The 18,483-nt window shown below is 41.9% G+C and overlaps 1 pseudogene; it reads left to right on the top strand.

Moving 5' to 3' along the window:
• The window catches only part of LOC133344243 (CUB and sushi domain-containing protein 3-like), a 435,165-nt pseudogene that overhangs the window by 317,637 nt on the left and 99,045 nt on the right, over positions 1–18,483 (top strand).

The raw sequence follows: 18,483 nt of genomic DNA, 5'->3' as shown, positions 1-18,483 counted from the left end.
TATTGGTCGCGAAAGCCTACGTGTCATTCTTAAGTCAGTTTTATTTTTAATAATTAATGAAGTGTGGGCCATTTCTAAACAAATACCAAGTTCTTGCATGATAATATTTATGAATACAATTGTGTATTGTTTAAGTGAAGCTATCTCACATGTATCATGCATTTATTTCATTTCAAGCACATAAACCATTAAACGTGTTTGATGGTGGCTTTAAAATCAGGTTAGATCCCTAGCTTGATTTGCAAACTATATAAAGCAATATTGTGACTGTTCTTCAAAGTGGTTAGCAACCGGTCACGATGTGGTATCTGCTTCTGCGTTCTGCGTATGCTAAGCAATTTCCCCGACAGAATGATGTGCACAGATTTGCAATTTGCTTTAGCTCAAAAAAGGAGAGCACGATTTTGAAAATTATAAATGCCACTGATGGCTTAATCCACATGTTCTTCCAGTGGATGAATGGGTGCTGATATTCCTATGATTAGGCTCCACTCTCTTCTGTGCATTGTACATTGTGATGGGTCAGACACAATCAGCGGATTTTGTATCTGCTGGTCAAGAGGTCGAGAGACTGCATGTCGCTCTGTTGCTCAGGTTTTGACACCTTGGCGTAATGATGAGCTTGGCACTGCTGAGATCCAAGCTTTGAATCTCGACAGCCACCCATAACTAAAGTGGGATTTGAAGTGTCGTGAGTTGACGGTCTCAGCTTGGTCAGCAAACACTGCAACAAAGGGTATTATTGGCTTGTGATACCCAATATTTACAAGGCATATGCAAGATATGGCCCATATGAGGATGAAGGAGCCTACGGAAGTTACTTCAAAAGCAGTTTATATGACATTAGGGTTTAAAAATTATGCCCTCTTACTTGCGATCTATTTGAGGAACATGATCTTCCACAAGGTGGTGCACTGCTTATTCATAATCATCGTCACTGCCGTCGCGTATTACCTGATATCACGCTTTACACAAGTGTAAAACAAGTTCCGAATCGCCAACGGGATTAAAAAACAGGTGTCAACAGAGTGCTGCACATGAGTAGTAACACACATGATCTTAGAATCACAATATTGTTAAGACAACCACTAACATAGTATACACTGGAGTGTGTACTAAACTAACAGAATAACTAGTTCATCGTGACATCATTACATGTGTAGAAGTGTTACGGGAGGGCGAACAAACACACCAGGGGTGGTTATGCCCGCACGCGGAAGGATGCTTACATCCACGTCTGCATCGTCTAGCCTGGGGGGCTGTAACGGCGCTGTGATCCCCCACGGCCCCACCCCTCGGGGGGGGTGGAGTTGCTATATAAGGCGGAGAGCCGGTGGGCTCGGGGTTGAGTGTTTTAGCTTAAGCCAGTGAAGAGTGAAGACCGGCTAGATAGGCCCTGGGACTCCCCTGGATCGCCGTCCTTCTAAGGACCGACCAGGGCAAGCCAGTGGCGCGGCCCCGAGAGCCCAGAGCCGATGCTCTTGTAAGAGCCGGTCTGGGGACTCAGGGTGCCGTGATTCCAGCTTGGCCAGAGCTGGATCAGCTAGCCTCCCCTAGCTCTCTAGTGGAGGCAGGGGCGGTTTCTTCATTAGGGCGATTGGGCGACGCACCACCAATGTCATTCAACCACAGAGTGACGCGAGCCGTTACTGTGCCTCTGGATATAGTCCAATCAGCGTCATGTCACGTTCTGTGGAGTACCGCCTCTTTTTGGGCGATTTCACTCCGGCTGAGAATCGCCCAGAGTGTTCCCATAGACTTACATTCAAAGATGTTTTTTTTCGAACGGCGGGCGCTCCAATGCATTCTCTATGGCTTCCGGGAGGGCTTGCACTAACGTGCTTACGTCATCATACGTAAGCACGTTTCAGTCAACAATATTATTTGTCGCCACCTAGTGGAATCTTTAATAAAATAAACTGAGTGGATTGTAATAATAGTGAGTATAGAAACAAACAAGATGTATTGTATGAGTCACTTTATTTTTCATTAATATTAAAGAAGTGAAGTTGCCTTTACATGCTTAAGCTGTTAATTTATCCATTGCATGGGTGGACCTTATCCTTATCAATCTTCCAGACATTTGCCCCCCCTGAGAGATTTTGCAGGAGCCACCACTGAGTGGAGGACCTGGGAGTAGGCTAGCCGGGATAGAGATCGTGGGATCTCCCTGTTAGACGGGTGAAGGGGCCGATACCCCTTCGAGTGTTGTATACCTTGGCCTGTATAGAGTGGAACGGTTAATTAATAAGTGTGCCTCCGACTACGTCGTCCAAGTCTCTGAACATACTACACATGCTTAACATATACTAAGTGACGAGCCACTGACTGCAAGTGTGATACGGGAACACGGACTTGATGGATAATTATGGCTTTTCTGAATAGTACTTTGTCTACTGAATGTTGTCCTTACGACAGTTGGAATATAGTTGTAAAAAAATAATTAGTTTATGAATTCTAAATTCAGTGACAGTATGTGAATGTATATGTGTGTGTGAGCAAGAGGACTTGGATCTGAATACGGAAATATCGCATACATGAATGCATGCTTAAGCTGAGCTATGTAATGGAAAATATAATTTTGGGTCATTTAGGTTCTGTCTTTTTTTATATAGAATGCCCATTATATTGCTCACATTGCATTGATAATTAATTCTTCTAATATAGGTTATGCTTGACATATCACACATTTACAATTTCTACAATTACATAAATGAGTCACATCATGCTCATTCGTAATTTTGTTCAAATAATATCGCATAGCGTTACACAGTGTCTGGAATGAGCACATTTGGGTGCCGTGCATGTAGTGAGTTAAATGCTGAAATGAGAAAAAAACACAGAAACCAAGAAGATCATCTGAAACAGAATTGGTGCTGCAGAATATTTTTAAGACAGTTGCTTAATAATTAAAGCCAGCTACTGCTGGCATATCATTATTTAGGCACAGCAGGTTTATAATGACTGCAAAAAAGTTGAAATAGTTTCAGGGTAAAATAAACACGTGAAATGTTTCACAAGATGCATATATTTTTATTGGTTTAATGCAAAAAAGACAAGATCGTGTCTAATGGTCCATAGGGATATAATTAGACGAACAATAAATAAATGACAGGGGAAGTCTGGACTGTAGATAATAAAACAGCTGTAGGAGTTTATAATTAATACAAATGTAGATAATTTAGGCATGCACTGTATTACATTTAGTAGGTTTTCACTCCTATTGTGTTTGTGATTGGAGAGTGTTTTTGAAATAGTGTGTGCTTAGATGAAGTACATTGATCAGCATATTGGAAATGTATGAAGATGCAAATTGGCAATTAAAGCATTTAATAATTAATTTACTCTTTTGTATATTGTTGATGGAGCAATTTGATGATTGGCAGTTGTGCAAACTCAATTGGTGATTTGAGTAAACCACAAATAGATTGTGCATTGCTTAATGTGGTTTCAGAGGGGGAAAGCGTCCTCTCTCCCGATCCCTCTGCCACGTTATCAAAATCTGTGTGCGAGCAGTCCACAGGCTTAGCCTAAAAAGTATTTTGAACTGTCAATCTCTAGAATCCAATTTATATAGCGAGGCAGCAAAGTTCTGCTTTTTCAACTTGAGGGGTGGCAGGGGACTGCACAGATTGCAGTAATACCAAAGTTTTGAGTCAGTAAAATTCTATAAACAAAAAAGGAACACTATAAAACATGGAAATAAATCACATACACTGTAGCACACTGAAGCAGAGATCTGCTTTCATAGATTTTTCTCAATTACGATTTAAGCCATCAACAGGATCTAATTTTGGATGGCAACCTCCCATTTAAATCAGCCTGTCATCTGTGCTGAATGTAGCTCGCTAAGCTGCTGGAATCTATTTAAGTAGAAATGTTCACCCACTAATTTGTTATTATCACTGGACAGTCACGTATGCATGATGCATAATCGTGATGATTTGTTTTGATCAAGCGCCCTATACTCGGTAAGTTCCAGAGCACTCTGCTTAGCATCACATCTCAACACATTGGAAAGGGTACCCCATTAGTGGCAGCTGCCCCTGTGGGTACAGCGTGATATAGCACCTGACCTGCAAGTGAGCATTCATCTGTCAGTAGAAGGTGATGACTGCTATGTGTAATCGAGTAACTTGAGGATAATTTTAGAATTTTGGCAATTTGGGCCCTGACGCCGATACCAAATGGCCTGCTCTCGCGAATGACGCCAGTGCATCTTTAACAACCACTGTGAAGCAGTTGGCATATATTATCATAGTTACTACACCTGCAAGCATGGCATAATTTACTCTTCTTGGCCTGTGCATGGTACATGTAAACATGAAGTAAAACATGGGCAGATGCCCCCCAGTGTTTAGAAAGGGTAGACTAAACCAATTTGCTTTGCCCCCACAATGGCTTTCATGGGTCACCTTAATTACTGAGCGTGGGCCCTAATGGCTACTAACAACTGTAAAGGATGCCTCCTCGTATTTTCCTTCAGAAGTACTTTATTATTCAACAGTTCTGAACACCATTCATGGACTCTTATTCCACTCCATTCTGCCACACGTCTCTCCTTTTGCAATCTTCGCAAGAACCCCGTACTCACATCATGCACCCTCCATCTCCTCTCCTCCCAAACCTCCTAGAATCTCTCCGAACCTCTGCCCAAGTTCCCTCTTTCACTAATACTCACTCCACCTCCTACTCTACCCCTAATGGTCTCCTTCATCCATTATTACGTTCCCGCTCTTTTCCCTTGAAAATGTCCTGGCCAGTCCCATGGTCCCTTACTCATTCCCGCGGTTCCTGGAGTGGCTGTGGGAGTAGCCAATAAGCAGGGCTCCCAGCCTTACGTGCTGCCCCCCACGCCCCTTCGCCCTTCTAAAGAATAGCCATCCTCAGTTGAATAAGATCTATACTATTGAAGTTAACCTTGACGAAACAGTGATGCATCTCAAGGGTGGTTGATACCAACAATAACGAACAAAAGCCCAAAAGAAAAACAGAACATCGACAACAACACAACAACAAAAGTGACAGTGGCATAATAATAGGTGCCGTCAATGGCATCAGCACGGAGGACAATGGCACCTGGCTGCCTTCAGAACGGCAGTCCTTAGGTGCAACTGTCATGGAAGCTGCCACTGGGTGTCCCTTGGGTCTGCATTGGCTCCTACAGGGGCCCCTTGCAGTGGGTACAAACACAGACGGAGACGACTTCATTCCCCTGGTGTTTGCGGTGCATGTGACGGGATCACTGCTAGGGCTTGTGCAATTTGGTTGATGTGCTAATGGGGACCTGCTGGCAGTGCAGCCATTCCAGGTCACTGACCTCCAAAGGAAGTGTGTTTACTGACCTCGCCCATATCAATTCGTTGGCTGCCTGTGCCCTCTGGATGGTTTGTAGAGCTGCTTTCCGAGCCTTCCGTAAGTAGGTCACTGATTTGTTTAAGCGATGCTGACCATTCATCAGCCTGTGCAGAGACCTCCAAAGGCTGCATCTCAATGAGTGGTGTGGGGTCATGACCATACATGAGATAGAATGGCAAATACCCCGTGGCACTGTGTGGTGTGAGCCTGTACGCTGACAAAACCACCGTGAATTGGAGATCCCAGTCAGTTGTTTTTGTCTTCTACCTCGTGGTGCAACATATTTGCAATGGTCCAATTGAGATGCTCCACCTTCCTGTCAGTCTGAGGGTGGTACGGGGATGTACGCACTTCTCATAATATCACAGCCATCTATAAACAGTTTGGACGAGAAATGTCTATCTTGCCTTGTTAACAAATGCTCTGGAGGACCCTTGTCTAGCACATAGCCTGAATGAAAGCATGGGCGATGGATTGAGTTATCTGGTCCAGGAGCACTCACACCATCGGCCAGCAGGTACAAAATTCAACTCCTACAAGTAAAAATGTATTTCCTCTGGGGCTTTTTTGCAATGGCCGTAGAATGTGCAGCTCTACCAACTCATTGACCCTGGACACCAGTAATGGATTGTAAGGGCACCTGGGTTGTGTGAAGTGGCTACTTCCTGCATGCACACTTATGGCAGGATGTCACCCATCGATATACATCGGACATCATGCCAGGCCTAAAGAGAGTGCGCATAACCTCCAGACCAGTGAGGTGGAGGAGCTGGCGAGAATTAATCTCCATGTCCAGCTTATGTTGTAGAGGTGTTGGTACTATCAGGCCTTGGGCACGCCCAAATGCGCATCGGCTGAAGCAACCACCACCTCCTCATCAGAGTCTCTGAGTCAGCAACGAGCCACACCCATAATGCATGCGCAAGGAAACCATGGTGGTAGCTTCGACAACGTGTTGGCATTTGCGTGCTGCAAGTTCTTTCGATGTACAACTGAGTACAAGTATTTCTGCAATCGCTCCATCCATCTGGTCGATGTGCAGTGAGGGCTACAAGGCAACATAGTTTGTACACACTGTGAATTGCCATCTATGCACAAATTTAACTACGGCCAAGAGCTCTCTACGGATCACATAGTGCTACTGTTTTGTAAAGGACAGTGCGTGGCTTCCAATAGGCAATGCCCACTTCTTGTCCCAGCAGAACTTGTGACAGCATGCCTCAAATTACAACATCGCTAGCATCATTATCCAGATGGAGAGTCTGTGATGTGCAAACACAGCTGCACGAAAGCAGCTTTTCCTGCAGGACCCCAGTAGAATCTCTGATATTTTTCCATTAAAAAGATGAAATGGTTTTGCCATGGAGGCAAAATATTTTATGAACTGGCGGAAGTAATAAAGAAACCTTAATAATCTGTGGACCTCGGACACATTCATAGGGGTTGGCCACGTTCATACACATGCTGTGTTTTGGAGATCCATGGCGACCCCTAACTCAAGAGACCACATGCCACAGATTACTCACTGAGTATTGCAGCAGATGGAACCTTGTGGGCTTTAGTTTTAAATTTGTATCCCCGAACCACGACAGAATGAGGCACAAGTGAACCAATTGCTCCTCAAAAATTCAACCAAAAACAGTGACAGCATCCAAATAAATCAAACCGATCTCCCATTGAAGCCCTGCGAGCACCACTTTCCATTAGGCATTGGAAACTGACCGGCACCATATGGAGACCAATAGGAAGGTTGTTAAATTTACCAAGTCCATGTGGGGTTATGAATACGGCGTTGGCCACATATTCTGTATAGGGGGGCACTTGCCAAAATCTTGACCAAAAGTAAGGTGTACTAAAGAATGTTGCTCTCGCCAATGTGTCCAAAGAGTTGTTGATGCGTGGTAAGGGGTACTCATCAGCCATCATTACTTTAAGCTGCCAGAAATCAATCCAGAATGGAATAGAACTGTCCAATTTATTTTCGGACACGAAAGGTGCCCCCCCCCCCTCCTTGAGCTGGTGAATCGGCAAAATAATCTTTGAACACATCTCCTGAACTGCCTGGTAAACCAGGGTATTTTCCACTGTGCTCGTCCACGAATGGGGGCCATGTCCCCTCTGTCGATGTGATGCTCGATTAAAGTAGTGTGCCGGGGTCATACATACTTCTGCTAAACATGTCAGCATGTTCTCATGGCAATTCACAGAGCGGAAAGACTTGGTCATTCAACAAATGTTAGTTCTGCATGAAGATGCCTTCCATCCAAGAATCATCAATGGCCTCTGGTCAATTGCCACCACCATCTCAAATCATCCTCCATAGGTGCCTCATTCAGGTGATTGACATGCTCTAATAACATCTCTCCCTGTATGGTGGTAGCAGTGTCAGAGGTATTTAGGACCTGCAAGAACAGTCCTTGGTTGTCCCATACTATTGTATCTGCTGCTGCTAATAAGCTGCCACATTTGGCAAAATTAACACGGATGAAACTTCCTGAGCTGTGATTAGGTGGGTGCAGCATCCCCGTAGAATAAGCACATGGGCGGCTGGAGGAGAAGTGATGGAACTCACTGACTCGAGCTTGCACAGTCGGTGTTGTTTTTCCCAGAGCCTTCTTTCAAGAAAACAATACTGAATCCCTGATGATGTCTCTACACAACCCCTGACACTATTCATTTTAATGGGCATACGGCACGAGAAATTATCAGTGCCCAGTCAACGGGGGACTGGGGGGGGGGGTGCCATAACCAACTAAGAACCTCGACTGTAAATTCTCCATTGCACACGGGAGCCATGACCTGCCCAATTATGCCCATACTGCCCCCATCTGCCACCACATAACAAACATGAATGTGAGACAATTGGCGGTATTGTTTCAGAAAAATATCGTGCAGAGTACGGGAAATAATGGTAGCCAAGGCACCCATATCGATAAAACTGATGCCTAGGATTGTGCTGCACCAGCACCGACTTTTGCTGGACACCTCTTCAACAAGTATCCCACCGCTGCCACAAGATTTAAAGAAGGTCCCACATGTATTTTCCTTGAGAGGTCCTTTATTGTCCAAAGTTCTGGCAAAATCCCGTGCTCACATCATGTGCCCGAATATCTTCTGTCCTCCAGAACCTCCTAGAATATCTCTTAACCTCGGTTCATGTGCCCTCTTTTGCCAATCCTCTCTACACCTTATCCTCCATTCCCATAACCTTTCTTCCGTTCCTGCCCTTTTTCCTTGCTAATTCCCTGGCCAATCCTCTGGCCTCTTACTCATCCCTGGCCAATCAAGGCTCCCGGCCTTATGTGCTGCCCCCAGACCCTAATCTGTACGGTGTCTCTGGCACCAGTAACTGCGCCTTCCGCCCTATGGCCGGTTGAATAAAATGTGGGGTGCACTTCTCGGCGTCGCTTACACAACTTTTAAAGTGTTTCTGTGCACCTAATTCCATCTTCTGCACTGTTTACTTATCTTCCTATGTCGTGTTGTATGTTGAACTTCTTTCGTGCCGTACGTAGCCAACTGTGGAAAGTGACTACATAACAGTTAGCTGAATGCTGGTCACATTGTATGATAGAAGGTGTAAGTTTTGCTTGCCATGAAGATCTAGTGTTGTCCCAGACAGTGATGTGTCGATCTTGTGGCGACCTAACAAGCTTCCTCTCACATACTCTCAGTTCAGAATGGTATAACACAACACGGGTTTGTAGAGATTTCCTCTGAAATGAGCACACCCTATGCTGCCTGTGACTCGGGCACACTCATTGTCCACACTATCTCAAGCACGCACGGAGTGCTTTCCCTTGACACCACTCATTGCACGGTGTTGGCTATGGTCGTGTAAGCTGGCTTCTCTTGCTCTGTTGCACACAGCAACGTGGCTCCTCACGAGAACAAAGCAACGCAGGTCTGCACTCCAGGGTTCTTCTCAGCTTGCATCCCACCAATGGCCGTGCACATGCCCTTATATGCCCCCGTGGGTTCCATTGTGCTTCATATCGGCCCTCAATTAAAATACGTGCGTGCATATTGGGAACACTTTCGTATGTATGCATGTTGAACTTCGTTCGCGCCCTGCGTAGCCAACTTTGCAAATAGGAGGTGCAGAAAAAATGCTGCCTCATGCTCAATCTGAGCCCAGCAGTATGACTCAGCAAAAGTATGTCGGGATGCACTGATTAGGAGGTTGTAAGTAGGCCGGCCTTAAATCAGAAGTGTGCCTGTGTGGGATCAGATTCTGGAATTCTAGAGGAAAAACCTCTCGCCTTACTCTCTACCGCCTCTACCAGCAGCCTGGCTCCATGCCTTTTTGTGTTCTACATTACGTGGGGCACTACAAAGGAATGATATCTCTCATTGTGGTAGAAGGGTACCTGTTTGGTTGAGTGTGTTTCCTTTGCGAGCAGAAGATTGTTTGGTTGAGTTCGGAATGCAAACCACAATGAGCCATCCGTTCAGAGCACTTCATCAACAGTCATGCTGCACAGAAGGTCCCTTATTAAAATAACTGCGTTGCATTTACAGTAATTATTTAATCAGACACTATTTTAAACTTTCATCATGCCAGATTTTGCTGAAAACACTTACAAGTCAATTCACAACATATAATAATGTAGTAGCAGTGATCACACACCCATCACAAGTCCGACCTCTCTCTCTCTTACTTGGCACCTCATATACGCATCACATCTAACTCAAGACACATCCTTTCCATACACGTATTCAATATGTGTATGGGGTAAATAAATAATACATATGCCAATTCATATTTCGAATTTTTTAATTGCCATTTTGAACAACATATTTCCTACTGATCAATGAAGCATGTACATGTACCAAAATGCATATGAATACTGAACGCTATCACAGACTCTCTTCAACAAACACATTCTATCAGAGAGCCAGTCACGTCGGATTATGTTACATCTACTGCACATGTTTTGGAAATGTGTGAGATCTAAACAGATTTTTCCTCTGATTAATAATATGATAATGAGTTCAGATGTTGGCACTGGTCATCACGCCTGCAGTGCTAACCACCCAACCATCCAAGGAGCCTGGTTTATGGACACAGAGGTCACCTTTAAAGTATGGCCAAAATGCTGACGCTAAAGAAAGCACAACGCATGCAGCTAACATTTTACACCCTTGCTTATCAACACTTTCCATCCCATAGTTGATCATAGTCATCATCAACCATGTTCTGCCCACTGCTGGATGAAGGCCTCATCAGGCTTTTACCATCCCTTGATGCCGCAATCCAATCTCTCCTGCACTAGAGCAGTGGTCATCTGCTCAGTCATGTTGTCCACTTTGGTTGCCATTCTGACACCAGTCTCATCCACTTCCAGTGATGTCCTATTGAAGGCCTCTTACTTGCATTCACAGTTTTTATTATATCTCTAATTTATGTTTGTTTCCTGATCCACCTGTTTCTCTTTTTGTCTCTCAATGCAATTCCCAACTTGCATTTTTCCCCACTTTGTGTACATGTCCTTTGTCAGTGTCCCATGTTTCTGACCGATATGTCACTGCAGGTTATATGCATATCTGGTACCAGATGGCAATTCACCACTATTGGTAGTTATAATGAGCTTCAAGTAAATTTAAATACGAATTATAAAGCTGTGGGGGACTCTGTAAATGACAGTTGTAATTATTTGGCTGATTATATCATTTGAATACCTCCCAAGAATTTTCAAAAGGGAAAATATAAAGTGCGTAAAAACAGCGGTGCACTGCATTACGTTAATAACTACAATGGTAGTCACCTGAGAGTTTGCTTCATATTGTGCAATTTCGGCTTGTCAAGTGTGTTACAACTATTGATTTTAATTTTATGAGAGCAGAGAGGAAAAGGAGCGATGCTCATAGAGGTTTCCCAAAGTTCCCACAAATTGCACACACCTCGGATGATGAATGTGCAGTACTGATAATTGATCTTTTTTTTACTACAACATGACATTGGGGGTTGAGGATGTCTGTCCGAATGCATGTGCAAACGAGGCAGGGAAAATCTAGACGTATTGAAAAAAAATGCATCAACCTTCACTACAATAATTGTTCTGATTGATATTGTTACTGGTCTAATTGGTGACTTTTTTCAGCATTTATAACCAGCCATGCAAAATACTTTGAAAATGCATTATGGCCTATCGTAGGTTTTATTTTTTTATTGTTTAAGAAAATTCATGAGACATTTCACAAATGACATATGAAACAAGACCCATAATTCGTAACAAAATGAATGAGTTTCGTGTTATCATTAGCTATAGTCTGTTTGCTGTTGGATAAAGGCCTCACCATGCAGTCACTATCCATCATAACCCTGTGATGCCACAATCCATCTCAATTTTCACACATTAACTGATGAACTGATCCTTCATTCCATCAATGTGTTAATCATCCTCTTGGGCATGTTCTCTCCTTCACAGGCCCAAGTATGTATATATCTGTTATAGTTTTCTATTGTCTAGCGACTCAAGCACTGCGCCATACGCCCAGCAAACCTACATTTGTTTCCTGACCATGAATAACAACATCGGCAAGAGATAACTGAACCGGTGCTGCACCTGGCCCTGACGCCACCATTAGCCCAGCCACACTGACCAGTTTGTTGGGGTATCGTTAAACTTGTCATATAAAGCTTGCTCGCAAACCCCATGACCAAAGAATTTGGTGCGGAAGTCTGCATCTGTCGATGGATAGACAGTGCTGTCGAATTCTACATTTTATTTTGCGAGCAAGCTTTATATGACAAAGTATTGCATTTGGATACATTTTTTCCAATTTCCGTATCTTCGGCTGATTAGAATTTAGGTGGTTTGAATGAATGACCCTAAATATGTTTTTCATCATCTTGAATTGGTAATTTAGAAATTATGCATTATGATAAAATTTGCTTTTTTGTGTGAGTTTTTTTTTGTGACAGCCTATATCCCACATAATGTATAATTGATTCTGCTTTAAAAATCCCGATGGGGTGTTTAATTTAAGACATTGAAATCAACAGCAGCTGGCTGGCTTTGATTATCCTCAGCTTTAATTGTAATTCATGTACATAGATTGCCTATCTGCAGAGTTTCACATTTAAACTTGTCATGTTAATCTCCAACGATTGTAGATCATAGAGAAACTTAATTCTCCGGTCTAGAGCCCACGTATTGATGTGTCAACACAAACCACTGGCTGTATATAAATAGAAAGGGCTACTCCCTCGTGTTTTATCATTTGCTTATTACCATGGATGAACATGTCAGTGGTTCCGAGGCAAGATAACAAGATGCTCTAGAAATGTCTAAATAAAAAGAAAGTGAATTTGTTTCTGTATGTTTTCAGAGAAAAACATCACTTTATTTTGTTTAGTTTTTCTATAAACGTAGGTGAATTGCCTTTTTCCAGGCATTGTCTGTCTTTATGAAAATAATCCTTAATCTTTTTTTTTATTGACGTATCTGAAAGACAAAATAAAAGTAGACCAACCAGATCTAAAGGACAATTATAACATCAACATTTTCAGCTCATGTTCTCAAGGACTTACTACAACCCCTTTCACAATATATAATCACGCATTAAAAACATCAGCCAACTGTTTTATCTAAACTAAATTAACCACATTTGTAGGTTTCACAGAGCATAGACTTTCCCTGAAAGTCCCCTTCATGCGAGGCATAAACCCATGAGATGTAATTTTACTCCACCATTCCGAACGTAGCATCGTTATTTATGCATTAAAATGTATTAACATGCTGATCAAATCACCTGAAATTGTGCCGATGTTTCTAAGATCTTGGAAGCTCAGCAGAGTCGAGTGTGGATAATAATCATTGGATGGGTGGGTGAACAGTCTTGTGGCCTTGTTTGAGGATGGAGGAGGCATCTGAACACTCTGAGGGCGGTGGGGGGTGATGCATGACACAGCCAATGTTTATTTAAACAAATATTAAATGTGAATTATAATGAGACGCACTATGATCTGCACAGCTTGAGCCTTAAGGGTAACACTATTTCTCCTAAAATAAAAACAGGGCTCTACCTTCCAAATTATAAAACAGTAGAAAAAATTTTTGGTCAGTAGTGCTCCTGCTGTGTTTGTTTCACCTGATGACGGTTGCTTGTTTGCAATAGAAACGTGACTTTACCGAAAGAACCAAAGAGTATGGATTCCTGCAGTCACGAAAGCTTATATATTCAGAGCCCAACTCTAAAGTGGTGACTGTGGTATTCTGCAAGCATTTCAATCATTCAAAGCACAGCAGTGATTAAACCCTTTTTTATTTTGTGAACACGTGAGTTTTTTTATATGAGTGTGTTATATATACACGTGTTTTTAATACTCCCACTGGTTTACAGAGAGATAGGAATGGGATTAAGGAAAATTAGAAATTCATGAACCACTGCAGGATCCTCATCGGAGTTATGTTAAGCTAAGGAGAAATTAATATTTTAAATATTTGCATAAAAAGTAGGTTATCAGAATTACCTTCAGGACAGTGTGCTTAGCTTATATAAAAAGACACATACCAAGCAATTGATATCGTGTGCCAACCAAAATTAGTTTTTTTATTTTACCCAAAAAGAAATGGCCGTTATTATTTTTATTTAGTTTCTGCGTTGTTAAAGTCAAAGTTTTCCCACACTGCTCTGAAGTCGGTGGGTTTAATTTAATACGCTTTCCTCTTTGCTTAATCCTCTTTCCTTGCAGCTGTCTGGCCTTTGCAGAGCCTCTTCAAAACAACATCGTATGCCTATGTATGGCTACGAGGAGACTGAGAAAGAGGGCTTCTTCTTAGTGCCAGGGAGTTGACATAAGCCCCATTTTGTCAAATATTTCCAAAACGACAAAATAAACAGCAGCAGCAACAGCACTTTCCTAAACATTCAGTTCTGTTTACCAAAACTGTTACACAGATGCATATACAAGCTACTGGAATGTGAATATAACGTATGCTGGCAATCTATTTTGAAATAAAGAGCAAGTCAACCGTTTACTATGGATTAGGTTTTACTTTTCTTAATGGTTAAGACTCTAATCTGAGATCAAGAAGATAGAAGCCACTTGATTAAAATATAATTTGTGGCCAGGACACTTCTGAAAAAGTTCAGTGGGCTTTACCTGGTGAAATAAAAATCGTTTAGCAGTTTTAACAGTTGCTTAAGGATGTAACCTGGAATTAAGCTCCTCCTCATGCCTATTCAGGCTGAAATTCACTTCCACCTTTTCAATTTCCTCTTAATATAAAGGTAAAGGTGCAACTCTGCAATTTCTTGCTTGAACCACCACTAGCAAATGAACCTCCACTGCAGGGAGCTCCAGAGAGCCCCTCTATAGGGGTATTTGGCCTAATCTTCCTAACTAGCTAGACATCTTCGAAGTGGTATGAGCCCCCCACACTTTACTGCATCACACACGGTCTGCCGATTCACCAATTTGCTATGCATCCATTTATACTGCTGAGTGGACAGCGAGGATTTTAGAATTTTGCCCATTGCTTGAACTGCTGTGCCAGGAGTTCAAATCGACAACCACTGGATTGCAAGTGCAGTGTGCTCACCATTACACTGTGGGCAACGTTCATTTCTATACAGTTTAACTACAAAATATGCATGTTTGTTCCCAATGTTTTACGAGTCAAATGATTGTTATTTTATGTTCAATTCAGTCCATGAACAAGCCTCAGTTATTGTTTATGCTTCATTAATCGATAGTTACACTGATCATATGCATGGGATGTTGGTACATCGAATACATTCCAATATCAAATAAATGTTAAATGTTCGTCAAACAAATCCTTGATAAGTGTATGTTTACTCTGCAGTTTATATCTTATAGGAGAAATTATTTTTAAGTTTAACATGGAAATTAAGTCAACATTGTAAGTGTACATCCATTTAAAGTTTGAACAATAATAGTTGGAGCAAGTGAATTCATATAATTGTAATGTATTGTCAACATTGAAATATTTAATAATAAAAATATATAGCGCCATGAAAAAATAAAGGCAAACTTAGAATATGTAAGTTTCAATAGGTGCGAGAGTAGGCAGACACATTTCATTCAAAGCATTATCATTGATGTGGATACTATGTGTTATATACCATGGTAATACAAAATGAAGTATGTTTAATTATGGATAAAGTGGGCATCAGACGAAAACCTAAACAGGATAACATTGAAGAGCTGGGAGTAGCCCTGTCTCAACTATTATTCATATTTGAAATGCATTCTAGATTTGAAGCTTTCGTGACTGCAAAGATTCATATTCTTAGGTTTTTTCGGTAAAGTCACGTAGGTAAAACATCAAAATTTATAAAAAATAAATTTATTTTATTTTATTTTTATTAATTTTGATGTTTTACCTACGTGACTTTACCGAAAAAACCTAAGAATATTTGAAATGCAGTTGTTCTGCTCCGATTTTAATTAGATTTTGTTAATTCTGTATTCAGACGTATTGCTTTTTCATGTCATGTTGATGAACCAGCACACTCTGGCAAGTGAGACTATCCTGGTCTCTTATGCGCAATGCAAATGAAACATACTACCATTTTAAGTACAAGTGCCTTACAACAGTAAACTTATCCACAATAACCAAAGAGATTGTATACGAATCCGGTGAGCTCTGAAGATGTTCAATTTAATCATGAGAGAATTCATTGCATTATTTCATATTCTTCTGACGTGCTGTCGGTAACCTATGGCATTGTCTTGTGCTTTCCAGCTGAGTGTGGTGGGAAGATACAAGGAGCCACATCAGGAAGGATTCTTTCACCAGGCTACCCTGCCCCATATGGACACAACCTCCAATGCACATGGGAAATACACGCCAATGCAGGCTATACAATCAGGTCAGACTGATTTTACAAAATCAATTTTAATCTGGAACACGGCCAACCTTTCTTTGTTCTGTTGGGAAAGTTATGCAGCCACCACTTTGCAATTATACAGCTTCACCCCCCTCACGTTGGCTTTGCTTTTATCTTTTTTTTCCTACTGGCTGCTCACGCTTGTTCACTTAAAGGTAGAGGAGATCCATGCCGCTGCTTTTGTTTATCTGAATCAGCAACAGAGAAGGCCATCTTTTGAACAGTGTTTGAATGGAAATTGATTCGCCGTCTGGAAATTCCGTGGAGACAGACATATACTGTATAATGCACATCTGCATTTAAATAAAACATGATCTATAAATAAAATCAGTTCTCAGATGCCAAACAACTTGTTAATGACAGGGGGGGGGGGAAATATCAATATGTTTCACATGTATGTCTTTGAACAAGAAAACCACATGCCACCCGATATCAAGGCTACAAATGTATAAGCACAAGAGCCATCATTTGTGTCATCACAATCCCACTTGTGCCAGACAAAGTACACCTTGAGTCATATTCAAATGGTGTCGACTTTCAGACAAAGATTCCCCCCCCCCATTTAACAAATACGGACTGTTGGAGCAAGTGCTGTTTGCGAACACAAATTAAGGCTGCCACATCCATTGACCACGTGCTATAACTATCAGCACACCCATCCGCTTTTGTCTTCTTAGTGCCAATCTTTAAACAGCACAATGGGCCATTATTTATGACTGAGTTGACTTAGAGGCCCATAACTCGATGGAATAGTACTATCACTGAAGCTATTTCATAGGATAGGAATTTAACCTAAGAAACCAGGTTTGCAGTGTGTTGCACCAACCAATGCACGACTACTGCAATGGCAAAGATCCACCGATTTAGCATCAATATACTGTTTGGGCAAGTGCTGTTTGCAAGTAGTACCTATGAAGGCCGGCACGGAATACGAGGGGGTGGGTGGATAGCACCACGCCTGGCCTACACACACATACTAACTACACACACGGAATACGATTTTATTCATGTCCAGAAAATGTATAATAATAACCAAGATAATAAATACGAATAAATGACTAACAGACATTGATATGACATATCACTAATTTGGTAGTGCTTTATTATTTAATGTGTTCCATTGCATTTGGTTAAAACATAAATAAGCGACCTGCGTTCGGGTTCGGTCTCGACCCTGACGCCTGCCGTATTATTGGAGTTTGCGGTGTCTCTCCCCCTGTAGTCGCCTGTTTTTTTCCCCTTCACATTTCAAAAACTTGCAATTAGACTCTTTGGCTGCTAGAAATGTCCACGTGGTGAAGCCACTTCGTTCAGCTATTATTTGTGGCTGAGGTCGCTTCCTGAAAACAGCTGCATAGCTGAGTGGTAAAATAATCAAATGAATTCCCACCCACGGCTAACATCAGTGGCAAGTGATATTTTAACCAGTCCTGGGGGGGGCCTTCACCCATTTGCACTGACCAGTGTAGTATGGTCAAGCAATACTCGAGACCAACGTGGCATGGGGTGAACTTAATCCAGCAGTGCATAGACAAAGGAATGTACATTAGTTTTACATGACAGCAGTTATACATGATGTGTGTCTATATGTACAAACATCGTGTGTGTAACCATTTTGCCATTTCCAGATTTAAGGGCATTTTTTTAAAATCTTAAGTATTCCCGAGATTTGCCATGCATTTTCTGATTTCCATAGGGGAAGAACATCACGTTGGATTATGCCCTAGCTATCCAAAAACACATCTGCCATAGTTTTCCCGGGAGAGTACATGTGCTATTAATGGTGATAGTGTCAGGGACTATGTGTATGTGTCCACTGCTTAATGAACTACGTTTAACCCAGTGTATTCATGAAGAATCACAGCACAGCCCACAATACTCAAGCACTCCATGGCACAGCTCTCTGCAGGAGAAGTCCTCTGAAGATGACCGTTTAAAAACATTCAGTCTGCTGCAGGGTGCCAACAAAACCATTTGCATCTTAACTGCACCCATTGTTTCGTGTTGTTACCGTGACAGCCAGTGGAAGACAGACAGACGAACCTGGAGAAAAGTAAAATCGTTGAGCATTGCAAAGCATTGTTAACATCCATGGTTAATTGCTGTAGTATGTGTCTCTCTTCAATGATCATCATCGTCAACGTAATAATTTATTTATATCGCGCCTCCCTTGCAGCACATCATGAGATGTCAGAAAAAATGGGTATTTGAGATAATAACACAATGAGGAAGGGAATGGAGATCAAAAACTATGTTCAAAAA

Source organism: Lethenteron reissneri, chromosome 19 (assembly GCF_015708825.2).
Source record: "Lethenteron reissneri isolate LAM-NWPU_2019-01 chromosome 19, ASM1570882v1, whole genome shotgun sequence".
Lineage (NCBI taxonomy): Eukaryota > Metazoa > Chordata > Hyperoartia > Petromyzontiformes > Petromyzontidae > Lethenteron > Lethenteron reissneri.
The sequence above is the reverse complement of the archived record's forward strand: the minus strand, read 5'-3'. Positions and strand labels throughout refer to the sequence as shown.